Below are 20,895 nucleotides of genomic sequence, written 5' to 3'. Positions count from 1 at the left end.
TGATGTTTACTTTGAATTTATATTAGTTCACACAAACACTCCACCCATGCTTTTGTTCCGGCCCTCCGGTCCAGTTTAAGAACCCATTGTGGCCCGTGAGTCAAAAAGTTTGCCCACCCCTGGTATAGGCCATTAATATAAAGACACTATCACAGTTCCCTATATTAGAAGCCTACAGGCACACTTTGAAGAATGTGGGTTACACGAATAGTTTTTGAAGCAACAATCTTGCGTCCTGCTTGGATGGACAACATCCTTGCTTCTCAGGGAGGATGATATTTATTCAGACTGCTTCTTTGTTTTACTGATAGATGGGCGAATCGTATGTACCCAGTGCTACAGAGGTAGCAATGAGAATGGGAAAGATCTTTAAAGAGATTTCCCAAAATTTATCTGTAGACAGCTTCGACTGTAGCTTACCAACTTAAAGCTAGCCGGTGTGGTTCAGTGGTTGAGCGTCGACCCATGAATCAAGAGATCACTGGTTCACTTCCTGATCAGGGTATATATGGGCTCAATCTCCATCCAGGTAGGGAGCATGCAGGAGGCAGCCAATGATGTTTCTATTTCTCTATCCCTCTTCCTTTCTCTCTCAAATCAATAAACACGTATTTTGTAAAAAGAAATTATCTTCCATTGAAAGAAATGGATTCTGGGTTGTATCTACTTTTGGGTTGCAGTTAACAAGCTAACCCTAAAGCCTGTCAGGCTGTAATGTGATCCTATGTGACATGTGCCACACAAGTTCGACAACACCCCAACTAACCCCAACAGGCCCATGCTTGGATATTGCAGCAAAGTTAGATTGCTAAAAAGTGCCTGTGCTTGCTCTTTTTGACGGGTCCACAAAGGGGCACCCAGAGCATCTTGTTTTTAGCCCCAACCCTTTTGCTTTCTGCTTTTCATGTGGATCAGGGATCATTGCTTGCTCCTGACTCTTTGCACCCTAGTGCCGTGGTCGGCAAACTGCGGCTCTTTGGCCCCTTGAGTGGGCTCTTCCTAAGCCTTAGGAGTACCTAAGTTAATAACAATGTACCTACTTATATAGTTTAAGTTTAAAAAATTTGGCTCTCAAAAGAAATTTCAGTCGTTGTACTGTTGATATTTGGCTCTGTTGACTAATGAGTTTGCTGACCGCTGCCCTAGTGGCAGCAGAGCTGACTTTGCTGTGGTGCTCAGAGCCTGCTGCAGGGCTTTCGTTTATCAAACACACTTGTGAAAGCCCTGTTGGCTGGCCCGGCCTTGATAGCATGGAGTGCAGACACGTGCAGGGGAGAGAGACCTCAGGGAAGCACTTTCATGGAATGGTGCAGAGGAGGTGGCTGTGCCACAGGGCTGGCCTATTTTGGGGACGGGATGGGTGAGTGAAGGATTCACAGCTGAGTTTGAAAAGAGGGAAGGGCTGGATTGGTCAGAGGCTGGAGGTATAGAACAGTGGTTCTCAACCTTGGCTGCACATTAGAATCACCTGGGAATCTTTTTAAAATCCTGACTTCTGGGCCTCATTCTCCGGACATTATTTCCTTGTTACTAATGTTGTGGCCTCACCCCATAACAAACAGAATTTCCGGAGGATGAGGCCCAGAAATCAGGATTTTAAAAAGATTCCCAGGTGATTCTAATGTGCAGCCAAGGTTGAGAACCACTGGTATAGAATAACAGGATGGGATAGGAACCTTAGAGTCTCTGACTCAGCGGTCACCAGCCGGTGGTCCGTGAGGTCCGAAAGGTTGCTGCTCTGATTAGAGGTGTGATTAAGTTGAAGGGAGATTATTCAGCATTATCCAGTGGGCCCACTATGATCAGAAGTCCTTACACATGAAAGAGGGAGGTAGGAGTGTCAGAGTGGTGTGCTATGAGAAGACCATTGCTGGCTTTGAAAGATGGAAGGGGAGCTACAAAATGCAGATGGTCTCCAGAAGCTGGAAAAAGCAAGGAAACAGATTTTCTCCTTGAGCCTCCAAAAGGGACATGCCTTTCTGACCCCTCAAAATTTAGCCCAGTGAGCCTCTTTTCCAGACTTCTGACTCTAGAACTGTAAAAGAATAGGTGGGTGTTGTTTAAGCTACCAAGTTGTGGTAATTTGTTCCAGCAGCAATTGGAAATTAATACAGGATCTAAGGAGATGGGAAAGAAGCAGCAGATGGGTGCCCAATAAGTGTAGCTGGCCTTGAACTTTAGAGACTGCAGAGAGGCTCAGTGAGTACGAGGGAACTAACCCTCACTCTGCCAGGACATGTGATGTGGCCTGTACCTGCACTAACTCCTTTGCTCCTTACTACAACACTGAAATAGATGCAGCAGCATCCCTGTTTTGTAGCAGAACAGAACAAGGCATTGAGCAAGTTACTTTTCTCAGGGGCAGTGATGGGATGAGCACCCACACATTTTGGCTTCACAGCCATTTGCGTTTTAATGATCATAAAGAGAGAGGGAGGGAGAGGGAGAGAGAAACATCTATGTAAGAGGGAAACACCTGTCGGTTGCCTTCTGTACGCATCCCAATGGGATGGAATCCGAAACCTGGCTATGTGCCCCAACCCAGAATCGAACCTGTGACCCTTTGGTGCACAGGATGACATTAGCCAGGGCAGTCAATTGCAGCCTTCTTCTATATTTCTTCCCTCACCACCTCGTACTGGTATGCTGTAGTTAGGCTTCCTAGTCTGAACGTTTTTGTGTGGTTCACCACATGCTTTGAATAGAGAAAGTAGCTCATGCCCGGCTGATGTGGCTAAGTGGTTGAGTGTTGACCTATGAACCAGGAGGTCATGGTTCAATTCCCGGTCAGGGCACTGCCTGGGTTGCTAGCTTGATCCCCAGTAGGAGGCAGCTAATCAGTGATTCTCTCTCATCATTCATGTTTCTTTTTCTCTTTTTAAATATATTTTATTGTTTTTTTTACAGAGAGGAAGGGAGAGGGATAGAGAGTTAGAAACATCGATGAGAGAGAAACATTAATCAGCTGCCTCCTGCACACCCCCCACTGGGGACATGCCCGCAACCAAGGTACATGCCCTTGACTGGAATCGAACCTGGTAGCCTTTGGTCCGCAGGCCGGAGCTCTATCCACTGAGCCAAACCGGTCAGGGCTCATCATTCATGTTTCTATCTTACTCTCCCTCCCTCTCTGATATCAATAAAGATATATTTTTAGAGAGAGAAAAAATCGGCTGGGGCCACCCCTAAACACCCTTACAGTTCAGCGAGTGGAATAGGGTGGCAGAAGACACAGAACAAAATAGTATGAGTTTTTAAAGGTAGATGACTGACTCCTCCCTCCTTTGAGAATTGCAGTAACTGAATCAGGTGTTCAGTAACATGATCCTGAGTTTGAAGTGAATCATCCCTAAAGCAAACCAGCCGGGGCTCTGGGTATATGGAGAAGGCCCACGTCTTGTCAGCTGATGCTCAGGGCACAAGTATGCTACATTTCGGAGTACCCAATTCTGTGGACCTACAGCAGCGGTTCTCAACCTGTGGGTCGCGACCCCTTTGGCGGTCGAACGACCCTTTCACAGGGGTCGCCTAAGACCATCCTGCACATCAGATATTTACATTATGATTCATAACAGTAGCAACATTACAGTTATGAAGTAGCAACGAAAATAATTTCATGGTTGGGTTACAACATGAGGAACTGTATGTAAAGGGCCAGAAGGTTGAGAACCACTGACCTACAGGGTTAGCTGGGGAAGCACCTTAATCCAAGATGCAGACCTCTACTGAGGTCCTGTCCCCAGAGCAGCATTACAGATGAGCAGGTCCACACAGATGGCACGAACCTGGCTGCTCTCCCCTCTCCCTGGGCCACCGTCTGTTTTGAAGCCCTGACCAGCTGCGCTTTCCTTCTCTTTTCTAAATCACATAGTTTCTTTCTTAGGACAGCAGCTTTCAGAAGGTGGAAAGAACACTGGGTCAGAGGCGCAGAGCTCCGGGCTGCCTCACCTGGGTAGGGGTTGAAAGGAATGAGGTGACTTCAGAGGCTAGTCTCCTCGCCTCACTCACCTCCAGCTGGCTGTGTGGTATCACTTTTGTGGCATATTTGGAATGTTTTCCTTTGGGGCTTTTTCTGGTGGAATTTTAAAACAGGATATCCATCTTCATAGGTAACTTTGGGAAGCATATTTAGTTTGTAAAGTGATTGCAGCAGTCAAAAACTGTAGAAAAGCAGTTTTAAATATACAGAAAGCCTCACTTGGTTTGATATCAGCCTTTGCCTGTTAAGTCACTGATTGAAGAAAGCTTAAGTAAATGTGGCCTTTGCTCTTAGTTTTTCTGAATGTCCCTTCTGTTCTCAGAATGCAGTGTAGGACCCATCTCTAGGAGTGTGTGAGCAACAGGATCTCAAGTTTCTGTGATTTCCTCTGAAAGAATACCTTTTTTGGACTGGACATTGCATCAGATGGGTGTTTTCAGTTGTTGTGCAGATAGATTTAGGATATTTATTGGCTATCAATTATGTGTGAGTTTCTGCAGAGAAAAGACATGAAGATGGCCTCAAGGAACTGGGCCAGAAGCGAAAATGTCCGCAGAATGAGGGATAGCACCAACAGATAATTGCCAATGTGTTGAGCAGTGGGCTGGCAAAGTTGAGACCTTCAAAGGAATTGATTTGGGGGGGATGTTTGGAGAGGATGCAAATAAGTGAGGCAATCCTTGGACCTCATCGTGGGGAACAGAATTGCATATGAATTTTAAGGTGACTAGTTCAGCTTCAAGACACATGGCAGCCAGCTGCACAACTTCTGTCTTAGCAATGCAAGTTAGTGACAGGTGGTTGTTGCTTCCTTCAGCATTCAGTTCACCGGGACTGGTCCTGTGGATTTAAGTCTTGAGGATTATTCTAAAGTTTGTTATTGATTACCTTGGGAATGGAGAATATGAGGAGAGGGAGAATTAATTACTGCAAATCTAAATGCTTTCTGTTATGGCCAGTATTAACACCTAATTTCTCTTTTGATGAAGTTCAGTCCTATCTTTTTTTGTTGTTTGTTTGTTTGTTTTAAGAAGCCCTTTATTTTTCTTAAAATACAGTTTTCATGCCTTAACCGGTTTGGCTCAGTAGATAGAGCGTCAGCCTGCGGACTCAAGGGTCCCAGGTTCGATTCCGGTCAAGGGCATGTACCTTGGTTGCGGGCACATCCCCAGTAGGGGGCGTGCAGGAGGCAGCTGATTGATGTTTCTCTCTCATGATGTTTCTAACTCAGGGGTGGGCAAACTTTTTGACTCGAGGGCCACAATGGGTTCTTAAACTGGACCGGAGGGCCGGAACAAAAGCATGGATGGAGTGTTTGTGTGAACTAATATAAATTCAAAGTAAACATCATTACATAAAAGGGTACGGTCTTTTTTTTTTTTTTTTTTAGTTTTATTCATTTCAAACTGCCGTATCCGGCCGTGGGCCGTAGTTTGCCCATGGCTGTTCTAACTCTATCCCTCTCCCTTCCTCTCTGTAAAAAGTCAATAAAATATATTTTAAAAAAAAATACTGTTTTCATTTTGGGTCTGTCAATATCAGAGGGCACTTGGTTGTATGATTTTGTTTTAGGGCAGAAAGTGTTTATTATGCCCCCAACTCTATAGGTGAAGAAACCCAGGCTCTGAAGGATGAAGTGATTTCTAGACCTGGATGATTAGGTTTATTTTATTGAACAGTAAGTAAAATTAACAGTTCCTCAGTCTCAATAGCCATACTTCAGGGGCTTAGTAGCCACATGTGACTTGAGGCTTCTAGATAGGACAGCACAGCTGTAGAGCATCTACAAGGTCACAGAGAGTTGTGTTGCCAGTGCTGCTCTAGACCCAGCCTGTGAACTTCAGGCGCGGGCTTTTGCCTTGTTTAGAATAATGAAAAACCAAGCATTTCCTTCTGTAATAAGCTAGGAAGAAGGTTCCCTGAACAGGCTCAGCATATTGCATACTTGCTGGCAATCTGGCAATCACTGAATCTCTGCTTCAGGCTCAGGCATGGGTGTGTTTCAAAGATGTAGAAATGATAAGAGATGTCTTTGCTTAAGGAAAGTCAGCAGGTTATATATAGACTAGAGGCCCAGTGCATGACATTCATGCACTGGGGGGTGGGAGGGTGGTGGTGTCCCTCAGCCCAGCCTGTGCCCTCTCACAGTCCGGGACCCCTCTGGTGATGTCTACCTGCAGCTTAGCTGGCAGGCAGACATATCCTGAGGGCTCCTCAGTGCTGCCATGGAGGCAGGAGGCTCACCAGCCATGAGCCTGCTGGTGAGCCCGGCTTCTGGCTCAGCAGAGTGCCCCCTGGTGGTCAGTGTGCATCATTGTGACTGGTAGTTCCACCGTTTGGTCAATTTGCATATTATATAGGATGGGTCATGTGCATACATAATTAATGCAGGAGAGAAAGGGATAAATGCCAGGAGGGGTGAAGAGGTAGGGTTTTGGAAGTTGAGAAGAGAGATCATGATAGACTGTAGGGAAGCTGGAAGGTTTGGTGAAATGGCACTTGCAGTGGGTTGTAAAGGATGGTTAGGATTTGAGTTCAGGGGAATTTGAGGTAAGACTGCCAGAGGCAAGACTTAGGGGTAGATGAAAATAGAGGTATCTTACGATGTGTTTCCTGGGCATATCTATTACGTTGTAATTAACACATTGGGTTGTATTCCTTTGCTTTTCTCTCCCCCATCTTGGGTCTAGGTCAGAAGTGCCAATACTTGAGCCAAGGTCATTTTCTACCCCTGAACAGTAGTTGGTCCTCAGAACCAAATAATCAAATGCATTGTGTTTTTATATTTAGGTTTCTATCAGACTGGAACATGCCACAGTGTTAAATGCTAATTAACCTTAATTTTACCCACTTCAGTACCAGTTAAAAAGGGTTAGATTTGCATCTGCCGTTCTATGTCTTTCTGATAAAATGTTAATCTGTAAGATATTAAAAAATAGCAACTTATATTGAGATATAATTCACATAATAATTCACCCATTTAAAGTGTATAATTCAGTGGTTTGTTTTTTTATTATGTTCACAGTTTTATTAAAACAAAAAAATTGGAACCTTTTCATTACCCCAGAAAGAAATCTTGTAGTCCTTCAGTCACTGCCTGTCTTTGCCTAGCCCCATCAGTGTTTCATTCCTTTATTGCAAAATAGTATTTCATCTGTGGAACCTCACCATATTGGATCAGAAAATAGGCCTTATTCAGTATTTTTTAAAGGGACTTTTTTAAATGTGTGATTATGAGTGTGCTTCACCACTAAATTAACTGGATGGTATAAGATGAGGGTATAAGTGTCCATTGAGGGTCCAATCAGAGCAGCAGAGTAGCAGTAGAGATGGATAAAGGAACTCACAGTGGGGCCTTGACTTATGAGTGTCCCGACTAACGAGTTTTTTGAGATACCAGCTGTCTTGGCAGATTTTTTGCATTGAGTTGATAGAGTAATTTGAGTTAACGAGCTCGGTCTCAGAACGAATTAAGCATGTAAGTCAAGGCCCCACTGTACTAGATTTTTACCATGCACAGCTGTGGAAGCTGCCAGCGGTCCATGGAGTCTGGGTCTGGAGCTGAAGTTTATAAGACATGCAGTCTGCAGGGGAAGAACTGGGTACCCATAGATCTCTCCAAGCTAAGGGCCCACAGGGCAGAGAAACCCGAGGCATAAAGGAATGTGGGCTTCTTTACTCTTAATCCTCAGATTGCTAGTAGGATATCTCCTCTAAGTGGGGACTTTGCAGGGAGAGGCTTGGAATTCCAATCGACTAAAGGGACACACTACAAATCCACTAGTCAGTCTGATCTTTGCACTACAAAAATTTTTGTTGTCAGGATCCTGTTACAGGAACCCCAAAGAGATTTTGGGTAGGTGGGTTATATAGTTATTTGCCATATTAAAAGTTCAGACTAAGACCGATCATTTTATTTAAAGATTATATACCAATACATGAAGAACACAAAGAACACAGTTAAATAATAATAATTATTATTTTTAAATATATTTTATTTTTTACAGAGAGGGAGAGAGAGAGAGAGAGAGAGAGAGAGAGAGAGAGTTAGAAACATCGATGGGAGAGAAACATCCATCAGCTGCCTCCTGCACATCTCCTACTGGGGATGTGCCCGCAACCCAGGTACATGCTCTTGACCGGAATCGAACGTGGGACCTTTCAGTCCGCAGGCTGACGCTCTATCCACTGAGCCAAACCGGTTTCGGCTTAAATAATTATTTTTCAAACCAAAATTTAATGAGGAACGGCATTATCTTTACATTGTTGAAAATATCTTTTTATTGTCTGCTTAATTGAAGACGACAGCTGGATCCTCATAGCTGCTTGTGGAAATGTAAAGAAAACACAGTCTTACAGAGGCACATAGAAGAAGGAGAGTACCTGAAAAGCCTTTTCAATAGTTGCAGCAGTTCTTTGCTGCTGCACCAAAGCTTGGTAGCTTCTTAAGGTTAATAGCAATGTGCAGTTTGAAACTGTGAATTAACTTTTCATGCTCTAATACATTAAAATTCATTGGTCTGTCTGATACTTTGAATGGATCTTTTCTAATACCATTCGTTCGGGTCATTTGGAAAAGACGGTTTCACTGAGTTACACAGATCCTCTAAATATTGACATACTAGAGGCCTGGTGCACGAAATTTTTGCACAGATAGTTTCCCTAGGCCTGACCGGCCGATCAGGGCCTTCTGGCTATCGGCCAGGGCCTTCCTTCCCTCTGCGCCACCCCTTGGTGGTCAGCACACGTCATAGCAAGCGGTCGAACTCCTGAGGGGACACTTTGAATAGTAGCCTTTCATATATATATATATGTAGATTTCTTTATTACAGTTACATTTTAGAAAATTGAGTGCAAGCGCCTAAAATATCACATTCATGTATGTGGCAGCCTCATGCTGTTACCTGTTTCGGGACAGAATTGTAGTTCTAACTCCTGAAACCTTATCGGGACAGAGAGCAGTGACTTCTGTTTTGTATCTAAGAGCCTTGCTACTCCATGGCAGAGTGGGTGAAGGTAGTTGGGTGGTATTTGTGGCAGCCCGGTCATCCACAGCAGGGTGGTGGCCACTTCTGTATCAGCTAATGCCATGGGGATGGGGATCAGGCAGTGTTGGATGGTCCCTGTGATGGAGAAGTGGCGATCAGAATTCCCCCCACTTAAAGGCGGTCCTGTTAAGATGAATAACAGGTATTTCATGAGCATTTAAGGAGAGAGCACAATATCAGATGGAATTTTTGATCTGATTATTTTGCTTTCTAATCCTTAATATTGGCCAACATTCCACTTATTTTTATTGTTTGTATCCCCCCCTTTTCCAATTGAAATGTTATAAAACAGCACACCTTTTTAAAAAATATTTTTTTATTGATCTCAGAGAGGAAGGGAGAGGGAGGGAGGGAGGGAGAGAGAGAGAGAGAGAGAGAGAGAGAGAGAGAGAGAGAGAGAGAGAGAGAGAGAGAGAGAGAGAGAGAGAGAGAGAGAGAGAGAGAGAGAGAGAGAGAGAGAGAGAGAGAGAGAGAGAGAGAGAAACATCAATGATGAGAGAGAATCATTGATTGGCTGCCTGCTGCACGCCCTGTCCTGGGGATCAAGCCTGCAACTGGGGCATGTGCCCTTGACCAGAATCAAACCTGGAACCCTTCAGTCTGCAGGCCCGACGTTGTATTCACTGAGCCAAACCAGCAAGGGCAACACACCTTGTTTTTATGTATTTGAGTTTATTTGAGCAGAGTATGTGTGTATTATTAAACTATTGTTTTAGTGGATATTTTCTTTCAGTTCTATTTTGACTCCCCGTTTTCCTTGCTCTAACAGGTTTATTTGCCATCCCTCTTTGAAGTATCTGTTCAGATATTGGGTTATTTTTTATTATCAAGTTTTGAGAATTCTTTATATATTTGGGATACAAGTTATTTGTGAGATGGGTGATTTGCTAGTATTTTCTCCCAGTCTGTACTTGGTCTGTCTATTCTCTTAACTGACTTTCTGGAGCAAAAGTTTTCTGTTTCGATGAAATCTAGTCAGTCAAAATTTTCTTGTATGGATATTGCTTTTGTTATGTCTAAGGAATCTTTGCCCACTCTGTTTTCTTTTAAAGGTTTAGTTTTAAATTTTATATTTACATCTATGATCATTATGCGTTAATGTTTATTTAAGGTATGGGGTTGAGAGTCTTTTTTTTTTTTGGCCTGTGGGTGTGCAGTTGTTCCTTTTCCACCGAACTGCTTATCCCTTTGTAAAAAATCAAACATTGTGCTTATGTAGGCCTGTTTTTGGACTCTTCTGTTTCATTGGTCTGTGTTCTTTGCTAATGCAATTCTGTCTTGATTACTAAAGCTTTATGGTGAATTATAAAATCAGTAGTTTAATTCCTCAAACTGTGTCCTTAGTTTTCCAGGTTGTTTTACTTACTCCATTTCCTTTACTTTTCCTTATAAACTTTAGAATCAGCTTGTCTATAGGTAGAAAAAACCCTGCTGGGATTTGATTGGAACTGTGTTTAGACATATATGCTAATTTGAAGAGAACTGATATGTTTACTGTGAGATTCCCAGTTCGCGAACGCAGTAACTCCTGTGCTAATGATGTTACTTCTTGGTGTCCTGTTTTCACAGGGTACATTGCTAGTGCAGTGGTCAGCAAACTGCGGCTCTTTGGCCCCTTGAGTGTGGCTCTTCCTAAGCCTTAGGAGTACCCTAATTAAGTTAATAACAATGTACCTACCTATATAGTTTAAGTTTAAAAAATTTGCCTCTCAAAAGAAATTTCAACCGTTGTACTGTTGATATTTGGCTTTGTTGACTAATGAGTTTGCCGACCACTGGTCTAGTGCATCAGTGATGTTCAAGGTCTCCACTGGTTTGTGGACTGACCGGTGCCCTCCCCCTCCTGGGGGTGGGGATGGGGACATAAGACTGTATTTTCTTCCCTACTCCGGGAAACTCTTCTGTCTTCCAGGAACTTTTAAACCATTTCTTTGGCCACTAGTTTTTGTGTGTGTGTGTGTGTGTGGTTTTTTTTGTGTTTTTTTTTTTAATATAATTGGGTGTTCCTTTAAAACCCAGGGAAGGTCTTCTCGAAAGGATGGTAACACCTGAGTGGTTTTATGCCTGCACCAACACGTTAAAAAAACATCCCCAAAACAGAGACAACTTAGTCTTCTGTTCTAGGGTTATTCTGTTTGTGTGGTTTTATTCAAACAAAGGAATTCAGTTGAAATTGGTTGTGCCGAAGCCGGTTTGGCTCAGTGGATAGAGCGTCGGCCTGCAGACTGAAAGGTCCCAGGTTCGATTCTGGTCAACGGCATGTACCTGGGTTGCGGGCACATTCCCAGTGGGAGGTGTGCAGGAGGCAGCTGATCGATGTTTCTGACTATCTCTCTCCCTTCCTCTCTGTAAAAAATCAATAAAATATATTAAAAAAATAAATATATTAAAAAAAGAAAGAAATTGGTTGTGTTTGACCAGTTTTAATTAGCTTGTTTAAAACTATCTCTGACCTCACCCACAGCCCCTAAAGTACCTTGTCTTTTAAAATAGTTTTTAAGGAAAATCTGCATGTTTAAGAGAGGATGCCGCCTTTTGCTAATATGTAAACTGATCTTCTAGGCCACAAATTGTTTAGGTAATTAATACCTTTATTGTAGATTCTATTCCAAATTCCTACTTCCTCCTGCCTCTCTTTTTCCTCCTCTATACAACTCCTCATGGCTATTGAGGTGGTGTCATGCTCAGGCAATATTTGAGTTGTGTCTTTTTGCACCACAGTTTGCTTTCCTTGTATGTGTGTGTTTTAACTTTTATTGTAAAGGTAACACATACTCACTGAAACATTCAAGCAACATGGAAGCTAAAAAGAAAGCCTCCATTCCTCAAGAGTTAATTTATATTCCTAATGTATTATAGACTTTGTCACAGGTCCATACATGCAAGTTCACTCATTCTATAAGGACATCCTTGTAATTTATAATTTATTCAATGGTTCTTCTGTTGGTGGACATGTCTCTTAACTTTATTTAAAACTATATGAATGTAGAGTAAATTTACGCACATCAATAAACTTTGAGGTAATTGAATTTTTAAAACACCAAACTGTTTAATATTATTTTTAGAGAAATATTGCAGAAAATGGACCATTTATATATGATTCAGTTGCTCAGTATCCACATCATTTACTATGTAGAGCTCTCAGAAATGTGTGATTTGTGGAACTACTTGTCTCTAGGTGAAATGGCCTGTTTCTATTAAGTTGTTGTGCCCGCCCCCCCTCTTTAATAGACCTTTATTGTGATATTGGTGGCCCGGTGCATGAAATTCATGCACATTAAAAGGGAATTAATTAGAGGAAGTCCTATATAATAAAAGCCTAATGTGCTAAGTGTCTGGTCGACCAACCAGCCGTTCAATCAAAGCATAATATGCTAATGATATGCTAAGGCCACTCAACTGCTCGCTATGATGTGCACTGACCACCAGGGGGCAGACAGTCGACCAGTCAACCAGTTGCTGGGACGTGCTCTGACCACCAGGGGGCAGACGCTCCGACTGGTAGGTTAGCTGGCTGCGGGGGTTTGGCCGATTGGGACTGAGCGAGATGGGCCGGATACACCCTGGAGCCCTACCACGGTCCCTCCCCTGGGCCAACCTCTAGCTGGCTGCGGGGGTTTGGCCGATTGGGACTGAGCGAGATGGGCCGGATACACCCTGGAGCCCTACCACGGTCCCTCCCCTGCTGGCCAACCTCCTGTGTCCCTCCCCACCCCTGATCCTGCACAGGTGGGGTTTCTCAGCCTGGACTGTGACCTTTTGCAATCCGGGACCCCTCAGGGGATGTTGGAGAGCCAGTTTTGGCCCAATCCCGCAGGCCAGGCTGAGGGACCCCATTGGTGCACGAATTCGTTCACTGGCTCTCTAGTATTTTAATATTGCTGTTTGCCCTTGCTCTGTAATAGAAGTGTCAGAGATGAAAGAAAGAAAATTAGTAAAATGTATATGAGTCTGTAGGCTGATGCTCTATCCACTGAGCCAAACTGGTCAGGGCTAGTAAAATGTATATGAAATCACCCTCCTGTCAGAGTCCGGGGCACGCTGCGGGACCCAGAGTCAAGTCCCCGGCCAGCCCCACCTCCATCAAGTCCCGCTGGGCGGGTGGGTGCAGCCTCAGGACCCGGGGTCGGGGGGCATGGCCTCGGGTCCCCCGGCGTGAGGGCATGACGACCATTTGCATATTAGCTCGTTATTATATAGGATAATTAACATACCTTGCAATTCACTTATCCACCATGTACAGTCCAGTGGCTTTTAGTATAGTTAGAGTTGTGCAACCATAATCCCAGTCAATTTTGGAAGATTCTTATTTCACCAAAAAGAAGCCCCTGTATCCCCTGTCCATCACCTCTCCAATCTCCCTGTTCCTTATATACCCACTCCCCCTCAACTTGAGGCATTACAAACACTCCATCCATGCTTTTGTTCCGGCCATCCGGTCCAGTTTAAGAACCCATTGTGGCCCACGAGTCAAAAAGTTTGCCCACCCCTGCTCTAAGCACTTCATATAAATGGAGCTATATCATATTTGGCCCTTGATGTTAATGGGTACTTAGGTTGTCAATTTTTCACTGTAAAAAATGGTATTTCAATGTAAGAAATTTGCTTGTGTGTACCTTTGGGTATATAGTCTAGTTTTTTTTTGGAATGAATTCTTAGAAATGACATTTTGTTTGAAAAGATTTGATTTTATTAAATACTGCCTTTGGGGAGAATAATTTGACTGTAAATGTGCACTTCAGATAGCCATTAGATGCCACGCTTTTTGCGAGACTTTCAGTATCAGTGGGCATTTCCAATATTTTCCATTGTTAATATGGTAGATGAAAAATGGTATTGCGTTAATTAGGGAAGTCGAGCATATTTGTTAGTCTTTTGTTTCTTATTCATTTCTCCTTTGTTGTAGTTGGGTTGTTTCTTCCTTATTTTTAGGAACTCTACATTCTGAGGGTCAATCCTTTGCTTCTTGTGTATTGCAAACATTTTCTACCTTCATCTTGTAGCTTCCATGAACCTGTGTCTGCTGGGTATGCTGGGACTTTGTTTCCACAAGTGACCTGTGCTACACAACTTAGCAGATAATGCTGTTTCTCTTTTTCTGTGGAGCAAGATCAGATGTGTAAGAAAGCAATGGACATATGCTGGGAGGCTCTGCAGTTGTGCAGCATTGCACATCCCTCTCAGTGCCCAGCCAGCATTCAGTCATCAGTCAGGGTTTGTGGGACAGACATGACTGGCAGTTAGGATGATCCTCCAGGGAGCAGATGGTTTTTACATAGTCAAGCCAAACAGAAAGCCCCAAACAAATAATTTTATTTAAGGAACACAAGTTTATATGTGGCCTTCTTTGTGGCTTTATTTTCATGTAACTAATTTAAATTGGGATTACTTCAGAGTATAGAGCCAACTGTCGGGTTTCAATACAGTGGTCTACTTTGAACCTTCAGGCTCTACTACTTAGTAGCTGGGCAGACATCGACATCAGGCCCTGTGGTGGCTCACCAGTGGCAGAGAACCAAAGAAGTCCTGGCTTTGTAGGACAGGACTCCCAGCCATTTTTAAAAACATATATTTTATTGATTTCAGAGAGGAAGGGGAAGGGAGAGGGAGATAGAAACATCAGTGATGAGAATCATTGATCGGCTGCCTCCTGCATGCACCACACTGGGGATTGAGCCTGCAACATGGGCATGTGCCCTGACCAGGCATTGAACCGTGACTTCCTGGTTCATAGGTTGATGCTCAACCACTGAGCCATGCTGGCCGGACTAGCCAGCCATTTAAATGGGAGGTGCATATAGCCAAATCATGTAAAAGTCATAAAAGTAATAAAACCAGAACACTTTAGAGTTGTGGTATTGATTAAGTCATCATTTTCTTGTTAATAATATGACCAAAGGAATTCTGAGAGCTTCTGGAGGCTGCCCTGCTAACCTGGCAGCTAGCCCTGAGGGGCGCCCACATCCTCTGCAACACAGCAAGGGAGGCCTCTGTCAGGCTTGACCAGATGGGTGTTTGGGCTTGGCAGCCAAGTTCCAAACACTGGAACCATCTTAGCTCTGGTGGACCAGAACGCTCTTCTTTGAGCAGTGCTTTCAAGGCCATGGTGGCTTTCTTTTCTTTCTTTTTTCTTTTTAAGTTAAAATTTTATTGAATTCATTGGTGTGTCATTGGTTATTAATTATGTAGCTTTCAGGTGCATAATTGTATACTACATCATCTGTATATTGTATTATGTTGACCACCCAAAGTCAAGTCTCCTTTTGTTACCATTTTATTGCACCTTTACCCTTTTCTACCTCTTCCCAGAGGGAGCATATCCCAGAGGGAACATTTGGAAATGAAATGTAGAGTCTTTATCATGGCCTTCATGGCCCTTCACAGCCTTGGCCCTGCCCACCCTGTGTCTGAACCTCATCTCCCATCTTCTGCATTGCCACTCCAACTAGAATGTGTTTCTCTAGGTTCTCTGCCAACCTGGCTCCTTTACATTCGTGGTTTTGACCTGTGCCTTTTTGTCTATGGCTGATGATACATGTCCAAGCCCCGTGGCTCTGTTAATACTGTTTCCCCCTGCATTGCAGTTGTTCCCTCTTGTCTCCTCCCATAGCTTATCTGCCTGTTCCGGCCTGAGCTCCAGAGCCCCTCCCAGCTCTTGGTACACACAAGATGATTGATAAGTAGTAGGTTGACTAATTTCTGAGAGAAGAGTGTGGGCTCTGCCCAGTCCCGGCCAGAAATGCTTGCCTTCACCTCCCAGGTGCTTCCTGTCTGGGAAAGATGTGTTAGAAATCATTAGAATGTCTTCTTCGTTGTTACTGTGATTGCAGACAAATAGGGCATGCCCACCTAGAGGGATGCTTGAAGTCCTTGGTAATGGCATGGTAATGGATTAGAAATGATCTTTTTGAAGCATAGTTGAAGTTTTCCACTTAGGATCACATTCAGAAATTGACTACTTCCTGGAGGCTTCACTTTCCTCGTCAGGCACAGAGGGAGTGAGGGCCCGAAAGCGTTTTTGTTTCCTTGGAGCCAGTGGGCAGTGTGGTCCTTGTCTGTGACTGGACGAGGAGGGGCCATGTTGTCTTGTTGGCACCTGCTTCTCCCCAACCAGTGGCCATGAGGGTGGTAAACTTTGGGAGCCACTGACTCAAGGAAGGGAGAAAATACTGACCTGAGGGGAAAGCAGAGTAATTCAGATCTGAGAGTCCTCACGTTTGTATTCTTGTAAGAACTTCAGTCCCTGGTTACCTCAGGTTCTGTCCAAGGACTGGCTGTATTTGTATTCCATGGTCTCGTCTGAGGCCTAATGTTGCCTTAGACCAGTGGTCGCCAACCTTTCAGACCTCACAGACCACCAGTGATCCTCGACCACCGGTTGGTGACTGCTGCCTTAGACGACTCGCACAGAGGGAAGTGGAGTTGACTTCACAGTTACCAAGTTTTCTCCCAGAACGAGATGTTCTCTCCAAGTGGCAGGAAGTTGTTTTCCAGCCCTCAGGAGGCTCTGGTTTCTTAGGGAGCGCGGCAGCTCCCAGCCTGGGTGTTCCTCAAGACTGCCCACCTCCCTTCGGGTTGCTGTGTGTCCCCCCCACAGGTCAGTGCTGCCCTGGCTTCTGGACACCCTCCCTTTATAACTGGCTGGTTGCTGCGCCCTGCATCTTAGTCCTGCTCAGTGCACCTCTGTGTCTCTGTTGGTCTGTCAGCTGCCTATCACTCTTTGTGAGCTTGGAGCTCGGTTCCATACATTGAAGATTGTTCTGGGCCAGACCATCAAGAAATTGATTGTATTTGGATCCCTCCAAAAAATAGTAATGGAGCTGTGCCCGAGAGCTGGAGAAGTTCTCCTGAACACAGTATGTGAACTTTGTGCTGAAGGTGGGTCTTGAGATTTAGTTGTTTGGAGCCATTTTGTAGAGTTCTGGTTCTTTGATGTGAAGAGCTACTTGGGGACTAGATCTGTTTGAGAAAGAAGTGGCTACAAGACATGCAGCAGGGTGAAAATCAGAGTTCAGAGTTGTTTACTGTGCATTATGCAAGTTGCGGGGGGGCAGCCGTCAAACTAGAAACAGTCATCTGTAAGGGAATGCTTGAGTAAATCATGACATAATGCTATGGTGCTGTTCAAAATTAAATCCATGTATCCATGTGCATATTTATGCATATGTGCATATATGTTGACTCAGAATAGCTGTAATTGATCCATGTATTACGATTAGTGTACCGTTTCTTTTCCAGAGAAAAAGTTCATGCACATATGTCTGTATGTGAACATTGAGAAAGCCTGGAAGGTGACATATCAAACAGTAGCTTCCTTCCCATTTGGCTCGCAGGGGAGGTCACTGTTTCCCCGAATGCATTTCTGCAGCCATTGCCTTGCCATTGTGAGCAGTGAGCATTTCATTCTTGAAAATCCAAAAGTAAAAATAAATACAGGACCTGTACAAAAATATTTATAGCAGTTTTATTCATACTGTTCCCCAAACTGGAAACAACCCAGATGTTAGCAGGTGTGAGTGGGCAGATAATGGTGTGTCCCTGCCATGGAACCCTACTTGGCAATATATGTTTCAGGGGAGTCTCATTGAATGTTGAAAGGCCTTCCAAAAGGTTACATACCTATGTCCATTTCTGTAACATCATCGAAATCACAAATTATAGATGTGGAGATTAGTCATTGCCAGGGTTTGTCGCGGGCACACGTAAGGGACGTGGGTATGAATGGGAAAGTGCACTCTGAGGGTCCTTGTGTTGGGATTGTTCAGTATCTTGACTGTGGGAACAATAAACATACTGTACATGGCATAAAATGAGTATAAGTGAATAGGAATTGGATTAGTATCTTGTGTCAACGTCAGTATCTTGGTTGTGATATATTGTAATATTACTTTGCAAAATCGTACTTTTGGGAAAATTGGGTAAATGGTAAGGGATCTCTGTTATTTCTATAGTAATTGTGAATCCATGCTATCACAATGAGTTTCATAGAAACATGAAATTGGGGAATATGGAAGTTGTGCAGGACTACGGGTTATATTGAGAGTGGGCATTGTAAAAAGTGTATACTCATAGAGTTAAAAATCTCACAGCATCGTGTCCCTATGCTTAGGACTTTTTTTCATCTTTATTTTCTTCCTGACTAGGACCTCTGGATTCATTTGGCTCCTCCATCAAACTTGTATCTAAGGAGTGAGCATGCCGCCTTGAGGAAAGGGGCACATAGCATGTTAGGGAGGAAAGGTGGAGAAAGAGCCAGGGCTGCCATGCTTTCTAGACCTGGGTTCCTTGGTGGCAATCCCCTCAGAGTGCCTGGCTGTGACCCATTCTGGTAACATGATCTCTCTCATCCCACTCTGCCTCTCAGGGGCTGTGATCACTACCTGAGACCCAGTGCGGGGCCAGTAAATGGGAGCTAATGGTTCATGAGCTACTTCAAGCAAACTTGAGGTGCTGCTCACACTGCCCCAGGACAACAGACGTGATCTCTCCTCCCCAGCACTCCTCCCAGCGACCTTCCTGAAGAACTTCGCTCTGTATGCCTACCCAGGCATCTCTGTGGAAGCTTTTCCTGCCTCGACTCCCAGGCTACCCTTTTTCTTCACCCACCCATCTATTTATTATTTAATTTATTGGGATGACATTGGTTAATAAAACCAAACAGGTTTCCAATATGCTATTATTTAACACCATCTCCATACTGCATTGTGCATTTACCACCCAAAGTCAAGTCTCTTTCCACTTTCTTTTCTCCTTTTAATTGTGTGAGAATTTCAGATATGCTTATGTGAATGCTTCATGCTAAAATTTTCCATATATAAATGTAATGTTATATTCTTTGTTTCTTAGGCTTGAAATTTTGCTGTGTTATCTTTTTAAAAGGTTTGCTGTGTGCCCATGTACTCCTCACCCAGTTTCCAGTTGTTAGCAACTTAACAACTAAGGAACTAGTAACCAAGTTTTTTGTTTTTTTAAATAATTTTTGTAAGCGTTTATTTGAGTCAAGCTAACAACCTATACCGGGGAGCAAGATCTCAAATGCTCCCAACCAGATTCCTCCATTAACCCTGTTAACATCCTCATTCTGTTTCTGGGCTATTGTGCCCCCCCCCCTTTTTTTACTGTTACTGTATTGGACAGTCATTTATTAAATATCCTAAACACTTACCAAAATAAATCAAGTATTGCTTCTGTTTTTCTAGTGTCAAACTCTTTGCCATAGAAAATAGAATCGCTGGTAAATTGAATGTTACAATTAAGTTACATCAAGTTTAATAACTGCACACCATTTTCTTTTCTGGTTGTCCTTTAGTGTTTTACAGATTTCTAAACTACTACTTTGCAATGTATAGGTTCACAGTAAAAATATATGCATACAACCATACACACATTTTACATAGGAATGGTTCTTGTTAACTATACATACAGAGAACCTAACATGGTAGTATTGTGCCATAAAAGCCACCCTATAGAGCCAGATACTTTGCCTTTTGAAGGTGAGTATTTAAATTGTTGAAGTTGCTTGAATCTGTTTCTGGTCCTTATTTTGTGGGGAATTAAAAAAAAAAAGAATGTTGAGGCTCCTAGAGATTCTATGCAGTCACTCTGATGTGGATGAGAGAACCCTCCCCTCCCCCAACCCAGCAGATTCTGCTGCAGAGCCATGCAGACATGGCTGGAAACCACAGACTTGGACAAGAAGGTGACTCAGGAGTTCAGATTAGGAATCTTGATGCTGCTTGATAGGTTTCCGGAACCAATACTGATATTTCTCAGCTGTCCTTCTGAAATATATTTGGGATTGACAATTAAGAAATGAGTATGCAGAAAGATATCAGTGTTCTAATTTATCTTGATAACCTCTGTTTTATGTAATATTCTTTAAAATGGGTTCAATGCTTGGAGAGATGTGAGGAGGAAGACCATACAGATTGGGGGTGGGGTTTGACTTGGAATTCAGGGTGATCTGGTAGAGTTGGGATTAAGAGATGCAGTTAAAGGCTTGTTCGACCACTTCAGGGACTAAGTTGGTAATCCGTAATCTGCTATTTTTTAATATATTTTATTGAGTTTTTACAGAGAGGAAAGGAGAGAGATAGTTAGAAACATCGATGAGAGAGAAACATTGACCAGCTGCCTCCTGCACACTCCCCACTGGGGATGTGCCCGCAACCAAGGTACATGCCCTTGACCGGAATCGAACCTGGGACCTTTCAGTCCGCAGGCCGACGCTCTATCCACTGAGCCAAACCGGTTTCGGCACGTAATCTGCTATTTTAACCAAGTCCTGGTTTTGCTCACTGGGCTGTGTCACTAGATGGGAAATTCAAGGAGGACTCTGGGGGACTGAGTGGAGACTGAATCTGAGAAAAGGCTGGATCTTTGTGTACCAGGGTCTTTGTGGTCTTGAAACTATCTTAGTTGAAAGGCTGTGAAGTTTTATTGTGGTGTTTGGTTTTCCTAAACCCAGCCTTTTTGGGAAGTTTGAAAAATCTTAATGAAGTGACAGAAAATGTCAAAGCCAACACGTTGGAATTATATTCTTCATTTATTAGCTCATTCGGTCGATTCAGGTGCCAAATTAGTGCTGCATCATTTCCATAGCAATTGGCCATGTTCTCTGGGTTAGTAGGTCTGTTATGACATCACAAATGAAAATCATCAGGAAGGAAAGCTGACATAAGCATAGCCATCCTCAGTAAAAAGGAGGATATAGAGGATTTGTAACTAGCTAAGGTAGTCTTTTGTGTGTTTCTAAACTCACTCTTTAAAAAAAAGTATTTTGTGTCTTTTTACATATTTATTAAAATTATGCCTCTGATACTTACCACAAGGTTTGTTGTCAAAAGGCTTACCCATGAGTAATGGAGA

This window comes from Myotis davidii, unplaced genomic scaffold, assembly GCF_000327345.1.
Source record: "Myotis davidii unplaced genomic scaffold, ASM32734v1 scaffold639, whole genome shotgun sequence".
In the NCBI taxonomy this organism is placed as follows: Eukaryota; Metazoa; Chordata; class Mammalia; order Chiroptera; family Vespertilionidae; genus Myotis; species Myotis davidii.
Note: the sequence above shows the minus strand (reverse complement) of the source record.